This window comes from Monodelphis domestica, chromosome 6 (genome assembly GCF_027887165.1).
Source record: "Monodelphis domestica isolate mMonDom1 chromosome 6, mMonDom1.pri, whole genome shotgun sequence".
NCBI classification, from domain to species: domain Eukaryota; kingdom Metazoa; phylum Chordata; class Mammalia; order Didelphimorphia; family Didelphidae; genus Monodelphis; species Monodelphis domestica.
The window spans coordinates 183,349,174-183,359,257 of record NC_077232.1 but is presented as its reverse complement, the minus strand read 5'-3'; the positions used below and the strand labels follow the sequence as shown (position 1 = coordinate 183,359,257).

Genomic DNA, 10,084 nt, shown 5'->3' with positions numbered 1-10,084 from the left:
GGCTCTGTGGTTGTTGACTAGCTCAGTGGTGGTGACAGTTGGTTCAGCCTTGCAAATCATTTTTAAGCTTTGTTAGGTCCACAAATCTTCTGTTTGGTTCATTAGCTTTACATAGCCCCACCCACACTTAAACAACACAAATTTCCTTTCCTAACTGTCTCTACCTTCTACAAGGCTCTATATCACTATCTAAGAGAGTAAAGAAAATGGGTACCATTTACAGAAAATATATGGAGCTGAAATAATTGACTAATTAGCAAATATTTCCCATTTTTCAAGTAGGAAGTATCTAATATTGTCCTAAACGCTAGTGGGAAATGAGGGAAGGCTAGATAGGGTCTCTGCACTCAAGGTGTTTACAATCAGACTGGGTCTGGGCATGGAGATAAAACTAAGAACAGCAAACATAAAGAATTCACTTTGTAGATGGGTAGTCAATTGATTACAGCGTTGGTGGAGTGAATTGCATTTGACAAGCCTGGTGCTTTGCAATCTATTGGAAAGCAAAGACAACAAAGAAAATCAGTCCCTGCCCCAAGGCACATATTTCCTAAGGTTCTATGCATGGAACACCCATCTGTGTGAATCTATATACTCAAGCCTGCATCTTTTTCTTGAATTTCAGTCTTGCCACTTACTACTGCTTGACCTATAGGCAACTCATACTCAACTCATTATCTTTCTCAGAATTCATTATCATCCTTCCTCCTAATTTCCTTAGTCCTTCAAGGCCACCCCAGTTCTTCCATTTAAAACAAGTTGCCAAATCTTATGGATTCCACCTACACTATCTCTCATATCCATTCTCTTCTCTCCCCTCAAATCACAACTATCCTAGTCTATGCACACATAACCAAATGTCTGGATTAATCCAGTAGTTCTCAAATTAATCTCCTTGAATTTTTTATCTTCCCTATCTGTTTTTTGCATACCCACAAAATTAATAATTCCAAAGCATAGTCTGATCATGTTGCTCTCTGATCTAGAATCTTTAGTAAACTCTATTACCCCTTAGGTAAAATACACATTTTTGTGTTTGGATTTTAAATTTCTTTGCAATCTATTTTTAACATGATTATGCATCATTTCTTTTCTTGCACTTTTTTGTTGCAGGCAATCTGGCCTATTATTCTGCATACATGATATTCTATCTCCCACCTCCATAACTTTGTACAGCTTGTCCCTCATGCCTAAAATATTTTTCCTCCTCAGTTCTGACCCCTGATATATTTATCTCCCTTCAAGATCCAGCTCAAGTGCCACCTCCTGCAGGAAGCCTATCCCAGTTTTAAATTAGAGGTTCTTAACACTTTCAAATGTCACAAACTCCTTTGACTGTCTTCATGACTCTACTTCTGCTTCCAGCTCTGTTCTCTAGACTAGGAGCAAGAAGAGAAAAAGTAGACAATGGAGAGAGGAAGGTCTAGAGCTGGCAGAGGGCTTGGGAGGATAAAAAATACTGGATCTCTGGAAAAGGCAATATTGTGGGGGTGAAGAGGTACACCCCTGGGGTTTGGGAAGGATACCTGTTGTAAGAATGCAAGACTCCAAAACTTAGCTTAAAAATAAAAAAGAGAAATTTATTAATTTAGAGAATAATGTTGAGAAAGGCCAGGTGGATGGTACAGGTGGAACAGCAAGATGGAAGGCTGCTCCTTGGGAGGACAGCATGGATGGAAAGGCTATCACCCTGGGAGGACAGCATGGATGGATTTTATATGCTTTACAACAGATGCTGTGTCATGGTATGGACATGACTCAAGAGTGGTAAATGCTCCAGCATTCAGTCAGGGATTTGGTTATCTGACTGGGGTCTGCCTGGAGACATAGAGAATGACCCTCATAAAAGATTCCTTAGTTTTAGGGAATAGACAGAAGTCTGAGATACAGCCCAATGGTATCGAGGTGTAGCCTGGAAGTGCATCTCTTTGTCCTTCTTAAATCTAAAGGAGGATCAAAGAAGGACAATCATCTCAGGGTCCTACAGGGGTCATTAGATGTTTTAGGCTAAGAGTCACAAGGATGTAAAGGAGCAAAGGAATTTCACTGATAATAGTTTGTCCAAGTTTCTGGGCATGCAAGGCAAGATTAATGATGTTGGCCATGGAATTTAGGATGGAGGAAGAAAGTCCAAAGTAATCAAGAGACCTAATGCCCTGTGTAAAGTGGGAGAGATAAAATGACGGAACACCTCAGGTGGCACAGAGATTGAGTTTTTTGAGAGGAGGGAGAAGGGAAGAAAGTTCAGATAAAGATCTATTCTGAAAGAAATGCCCAACGAGACATCTAAGAAGCAGAATAGGGTCATCTGAGTGTTTGGCCTTGGTGCTATAATGCTGATAAGTTATAGAGATGAAAGTTGGAGCAAGAAATTATGAGTTCAAGGAATTGTAAGGATCATTAACCTGGATGCTAAGATAATAGAATCATAGAATTTTAGAACTGTGGAGGGATTGAGGGATAATCTTATAAATAAACCACAAATTTTTATAGAGAAAACTCAGTGGATGATGTCCAGAGAATAAGCTACTTGGTGGCAAACTCAGACCTAGAAACCAAGTTATTTGGTTCCCAAGTCTACTATGGAATGTGAGTTATTTAAGGGCAGGAATCGTCTTATCTTTTTATTTGTATTTTGTATAGAATATGGCACAAACAGTGGCATGGGCTTAATAAGCCCTTGTTGATTCGTGGATATTATTCTTTCCATGACACTATGATAAGCTTTCTTACGAAGACAATAGAGGGGAATGAGATGTGCCCTTAATCTCTAATCCCAAATAAGGATTCCTATGAAAAGCAACCCAAATTCAAAGAAAAGAGACAGAATTTATTATTTTTTCTTAATCAAGCTTCTCAATTCCCAATAAATATATTTCCTGATTTCTTCAAGCAGATCTTGAGTTCTTTTAGGTCCTTGGCACATAGTTCAATGTTTATTTTCCATGTTTAATTGTCTTTGATATCATTTTAACCCTAATACCTGGAAGAAAAGAAGAAAGTACAATATATAAGAAAAATGATGTCTTTTTTCCTTTCTCATGTAAAGTGGAGGTAGGGGGGAACCAGGTTTCCTAGGAGAGAGGCCCAGTCTAGTAATCTTGATATTAGAGAGAGTGTGAAAGAAGAGGGAAGGAACATTAATAAGTGTAGGGTCTATTCCTAAGCACAGTTTCACAGCCTCAGACTGGAAACACGGTGGGTTGCTATTCACCGAATGCACATCTGTCCGTGCAAACACGTTTCAGGAGGCAATTGACTTCAGGAGTGAACACAGCAGGAAGTGGTGAGGGATCAATAAGAACTAAGAAAGCTCCCCAGGAGATAGAATTTCACCTGCAGGAAATGCTTAGGACCCAGGCCTCCACAGGACAGTCATATTGGCACATCCTTCGTCACTGAGGATGTTCACTTCATGGAATATTTCATGTATGACATAATTATTATCATTATGATTTCATTCTTGAAATAACCAATTCTTGAATAGTTTTATAGATTGTGGTTCAGCATCCCCAAAGATTTTTTACTCTCATAAGCCTTTCCAGTTTTTGCCACTGTTCACAAATGGCTTCGAAATATGATGTCTTTAAGAATTGGGAAGAAAAAAAAATCTTTTCAATGGGCTCAAAACAACTCTATGAGCCTATCAAGGTCCTTGACTATCCTTTTGTTCCTTGGTCTTATCCTCACATCTGGCCCTTCACCCTATGTAAAATCATCTTTGCCTGTACAACTCTATAAAGTATTTTAAATAGCTAAACTTGGGGGAGATAAGATAGGGTCCTGCCTTCCATATATAAAAAGATATAATGGAAAGAGGATGGGACTTGAGAGTCTAGAAGATCTATATTAAAATCTCAATGCTAAATATAAAGAGAGATTCAGTTAGCCTCTTTGATTTTAAATTTCTTCACCTGTAAAATGGAAAATAATAGATGTGAAGACAGAAGCATTCTAAAAGGTCTGGGCTAAGGGCATTTAGGTCTTTGTCTTGTCTCACCTCTTCATTTTAAAGGCAAGGAAACTGTGGCCCAGGGAGATGGCCATTTGCTCAAGGCTACATTAGAAATAAGAAGCAGAGCAATGATTTTAGCCCAGCTTCCCACTGTTTGGTAGCAATCACCTATGTAATCTACAATGATGATCAAGTGAGAACATATGTGAAGTGCTTTGCAAATTTAAAGTACCAGCAAGAGGTCAATCAACTTTGCTGTATACCAGTTACTCTTGTTATATGCTAAGAACCCAAAATAAATATGACTGATTAAAATTAAAATAAATATAAGAATAAAATTCTCAAGAAGCTTACATTCTAATATTATTAAAATATGGTAAAGACTATTATTCAATCCAACCTTGTGTGTAAGCATTCAGGTTAGATTCTGGTTATTAATCCAGTATTTGTTTGGAAATATTTATAGAGATTATGTTCCATGGATTAATCTTCCATTTTTATGAAAACTGCTGAAAGGAAGGGGAAAAAGCATTGATGTACCAGGCAGTTTGAGAAATACTTTAAAATATTATTGCATCTGATCCTTACAACAGTAGAGGGAAGTAGAAGCTACTATGGCTCCCATTGCTTTGGGCAGAAATAAATTTTCTATTGTCTTACCAGGTTCTCATTTCAAAGTAGCTTCATTCTGGAAAACCAAGCAGACAGTGATTAAATCCAGTTTGGTCAGGGTTGCCATGCTGTTTACATGAACTTGCTTCTGGAGCACCTTTTCACTTCCCATCAAGGAAAGACAGTTGGGAAGAAGAGCTATTATTCAGGCTGGTTCCATTGTTTCAGAAAGCAAACGTACATGTTGCCTTTAAGCTTGACTTATTTTTATCAGACTTAGATATTTAAAGTAGTATCAACTCTATTATATGCAGAGGAAGGAGAGGATCATGTTCTCAGGGACAAGAATCCAACCTCCTTGAAGGGCTCCATCCTGGCTAATCTCTATTCCAACATACTGAGCAAACTCTAACACTTAGCCATATGCCCACAGACGACAGTTGATTAATAGACACTGTTACAGGATCACATCATAGCAAGCTATTAGTCACCCAAGAAAAAGGATGAAAGAAGAAAGGAATATTGTGGGAGAGAAAGGGTGAAATTATTCCATTCCAATAATATGCCAATATTCTTTGAATATAATGTATTGTTCATGCTGTTCATGATAGTTCTTTACTGAAGTTTCAAAACAAAAAAAATTAATATACTTTCAGAGCATTTTGTGATCAAATAGTATCTGAATTGCTTTCTTATGCTTTATACAATCATATTTGATTGAACAAGGAAGCTAAGGAACTCTAATGTGGAATCTAAGCAACTTGCTTTGTAAGCTAGGTCACTTGAAATCCTTTATAAGTTATTGCCAGTACAGTGGGGAAAGTGTTGTAACTGGATACAAAAGACCAGGATTCAGGTCTTGGCTGCAGCATTATCTTATTGACTCTGGACAAGCCACTTCTCTTGGTCTCTAGTATTCAGTTTCTTTTACTGTGAGATGAAGGGATGAAAGTTCAGTGTATAACATAGTGGAATAATCACTGGTTTTAGAATAAGAGGAATTGAATTTAAATCTCACTTCTGAGCTTTACTGTCTATGAAGATAGAGATGAGCATTTAATGTAGTTCATCTCCAATTTCAAAAGAGACTTTCCACAATTCCTCTTAATGAGGCCATTTCCAGAATCCTTGAAGATTCCTCAAGATTATAAAAATCCCTTTGTTTATATTGCCTGGAGCTAAGCTATGAATATGCAGCATGGCTCCATGTCATAGACTTGTCCTATAGAACTTGATTCACATCATTAGTATCAAGGAAGCCTTTATGAATCCACGTTGTCCCTTACACTAAAGGGGAAAAAAAAGTTTCATATGGATCTGTCTAGAGCATAAGAAAACCTTCCTGAGATAGATGGTATAGTAAACAGTACTTGGAGGAAGCTAGAGGGACCTAAATATCCCCCATGCTGATAAAGATCAAGGGTCTTGCCCAAAAAATGTATTGTGAAAATCCTAGAAGTAGAAAAAATGAAAACAGGCACAGTGCTTCTTTCTAGGAGCTTCCATTCCAGCCTAGATTTAGAGCTGAAAAGAACCTTAGAGGCCATCTGTTCCAATTCCTTCATTTCACAGATAAGGAAACTGATGGAGTCTATGGAGTCAAATAACTTTCTCAATGCCACATAAAATGTAAATTATGAGAGCAATAAAGAATAAGAAAAAAATGCTCTAGACAAAAGATAAAGAGGGAAAGAAAATTTAAGAGCTAGAAATTTACATTTTTTCTAAGGTAAAAAAAAATTGAGTTGCTCTAGCATCTAATCAAACAATGTGTCCTTGAACTAGTTACACACACATACATGTCTCCATCCATCACACTAGTATTAAAATCTAATAGGTAGGTAAGGATTTGTGGAAACTACAAGCACCTTAATAAGGGACTTTAAACAATTCCCACATCTGATGCTTTCAGTCAATCAACTCTTTGCTGGAGGAATTGAATAATGATATTTCTACACATAATAACTCTGAAAATAGTATAGCTGCTGCTTCAAGAAGAGAGCAAGGCATAGTGGTCAAAGCACCAGATGCATGGTTAGGAGACTTGGGTTTGAATGTTGATTCTTATATATATTAGCTATGTGATCATGGACTACTTATATCACCTCTCTCTCCCACATCTGTTTTGAGGCTAATCCAGTTCAGATTGCCTACCTCACTGGAGTTGTTATGAAGAAAGTACTTGTTACAGGTTGAGATTGTATACCAATGGTTTTGTCTGCCTGACAACTGGTTGAGATAAAGCCTGGAGGTATTATAATAGAAATGACTATCCCCATCTTAATAGACAAGGATGCTGTATCTGAGGACAGATTTGAACCCAAGGCTTCCTGTCTCCAGGCCAGGTTCTCTATCCACTGAACCACTGTTATCTATTAATGAAGAAGATAAGGAAGGTCAAGGATATTATTTTATTCCTGTTATTAATTTGTATTGACGTTGGATCACACAAAGTTTTCTTTAGAGGTTAGCAGGATGTTTGGGGCTTGTTAGGAGAGAGATAAAGAAAGTATGCATCAAAAAAAACTCAAGAAATTAAAGTGTTATTACTTCTTTCTTCATTGTTGAGTCTATGATGTTCATTAAATATCCTTTGTGTTCAGAGTATTGTATTAAGCAAATTGAGTAGATATAAAGGAATTAGGAAATAAACCCTCTCATGTATGTTTCTGTAGGGAAGAAAAAACCCCTATAAATAGAACCAAAAAATGCATAGGGAAGCAGGACTTATATAAACTACAAACTAAGCCTCTAGCCCCTTTAGGCTCCAGTTTTGATATTTGTAAGATTGAGGTTATAGTATATATATTTCCCTATCTTACAAAGTAACTATGAAAATAATGTGAAATAGTGTTTTCTAACTGTGAATTCATGTTTCATATGTTAGATCTGGTGCTGAGGGGGACCTTAATAATCACCTTAAACCTTGCTATCCAAGGGTATACTGGAGCTAGTTTATATCAACTCCCTGAGAGCTGATTATTAAATTTTCATGGTGAGATATTACAGTTCAAAAATTGCTATGAGTCAGAACTTGAGTTATTGTTTCATTGATTGTCTAGACTTAAGGAAGTTAAAGACAAATATTAAAAATGAAGATTAAACTTAAATATTTTTCATGTGTATTCCCTCATAGAGATTTGGATAAAATTTGCCAGCACACCCTTGTCTCTTTTTGTTTAGAAATGAATTTACAAATGTGGATTATTATCAATAAGTTCTGAATAAGTGCCAAGTATAGGTATGGATAGATACAGCTGAGATGATTACTATAAACTCATAAAAATCAATCAACATTTAAAAGAAATGGTAGATTTCCTAAGAAAAAAGCCCCAGGCCAAGTGAATTAAAGAACAATTAATTCTATTGCTATATATCTGGGGAAGGAACTCTTATAAATTCCTTTTATGACTCAAATATGGTATTGATACCTATCTCACAAAGAGAAAAAAAAACAGAGAAAGAAAACTGTGAACCATTCTGCCTAATGAATATGAAGCAAAAATTTTAATGATATACTAGCAAGGAGATTACAACAATATATCATAAGGATCGTACTCTATGGCCATATGGGTTTTATACTAGTAACACAGGGATGGTTCAATATTAGGAAAACCATCAGCATAATCTACTACATCAATACCCAAAACAACAAAAACATATTATTATTTCAATAAATACAGAAAAAGCTTTTAACAAAATAAAACATCCATTCCTATTAAAAACACTATAGAATATTGGAATAAATGGAACATTCCTCAAAATAATGAATGGCATCTATCTAAAACCATCAATAATCTGCAATGAGGATAAACTAGAAGCCTTCTCAATATGACTGAGGTACAGCAAGGATGCCCATTATTACCCCTATTATTCAATATTGTACTAGAAATATTAGCTACAACATAACCAGAAGAAATTGAAGGAAATAGAATAAGTAATGAGGAAATAATTAATAACTTTAGCAAAGTTGCAGGATATAACAAACTTATATAAATCATAAACATTTCTTTATACTACCAATAAAATCCAACATCATGAGATAAAAAGAGATCTCATTTAAATTAACTTTAGACAATATAAAATGCATGGAAATCCACCTGCCAGGACAAACCAGGAGCTACATGGTTACAACTACAAAATACTTTTCAAACAAATACACTCAGATCTAAACAACTGGAAAAACATTAATTATTCATGGATAGGCAGAGATAATATAATAAAAATGACAATTCTGCCTAAATTAATTTACCTCTGAATTGCCCTGACATTCAAACTATCCAACATTTCATTGAAGTATAAACAATAATAGCAAAATTCATCTGGGAGAACAAAAGACCAAGAAAATCAAGGGAATTTATGGGGAAAAAATCTAAAGGAAGATTGCTTATCTTATTGTAAATTGAAATTGTAAAATAAAATGACAACCATTAATACAAAGTGATATTCCCAGTCTTTGGGTTTGTACCTCAAAGATATTATAAAGAAAACAATTTGAACAAAAATATTCATAGCTCCGCTCTGTGGTGTCAAAAATTTGGAAAATAGAGTGGATGGCCTCAGATTGGGGAATGGCTCAACAAATTGTGGTATCTGATGGTGATGGAATACTATTGGGCCCAAAGGAATAATAAACTGGAAGAATTCCGTGTGAACTGGAATGACCTCCAGGAAGTGATACAGAGTGAAAGGAGCAGAACCAGGAAAATGTATACAGAGACTGATATGCTGTGGCACAATTGAATGTAATAGACATTTCTACTAGCAGCAATGCAATGACTCAGGACAATCCAGAGGAATTTATGAGAAAGAACTCTATCCATATCCAGAGGAAGAACTGTGGAAACAGGAATGCATTAGAAAAATATATAATCAAACACATAGTTCGATAGGAATACAATTAGGGTTTTGATGTTAAAGGATCACTCTACTTCAAATATGAATAACATGGAAATAGGTTTTGAATGATACAAAGCTAGGAGAACAGCTTGTTGCCTTCAAGAGGGAGGAGGAAAGAAGTGGAGGGGGGAATCATGAATCACGTAACCATGAAAAAATATTCTAAATTTAAAAAGGGGGGAAAAAGTGATATTGAATAAGAAATACAGCAAAGGATCAATGGAATAGATTAGGCACCCAATACACAGTGGTGAATGGCCATAGCAATCTAGTGTTAGACAAACTCAAAGATCCAACTTTTGGAAGAAGAAGTCACTATTCAACAAAAAGTAGTGGGAAAATTAGAAAATAGTATGGTAGAAAATAAGCATAGATCCATACCAGATAATAACATAAAGTCAAGATACATATATTATTTAGAAATAAAAGGTAAAGCCATAAACAAATTATAGGAGCATGGAATAGTTTGCCTATGAGATCTATGGATAAGGAAAGAATTGATGTCCAAAGATACATAAAGAATATTACAAGATATAAAATACTACTACATTGACTACATACATTTAAAAAGATTTTTCACAAACAAAATTAACACAACTAAGATTAGAAAGGAAGCAA

The 10,084-nt window shown here is 35.7% G+C and overlaps 1 long non-coding RNA gene across 1 annotated transcript in view; it reads right to left on the bottom strand.

The window, feature by feature from the left end:
• Nucleotides 1-2,809: 2,809 nt before the first annotated feature.
• Nucleotides 2,810-10,084, bottom strand: part of LOC130455073 (uncharacterized) — a 53,742-nt gene continuing 46,467 nt past the window's right edge. The window contains exon 4 of the long non-coding RNA XR_008912909.1: nucleotides 2,810-2,983. This is a non-coding gene — a long non-coding RNA (uncharacterized LOC130455073). The remainder of the gene's footprint in view (nucleotides 2,984-10,084) is intronic.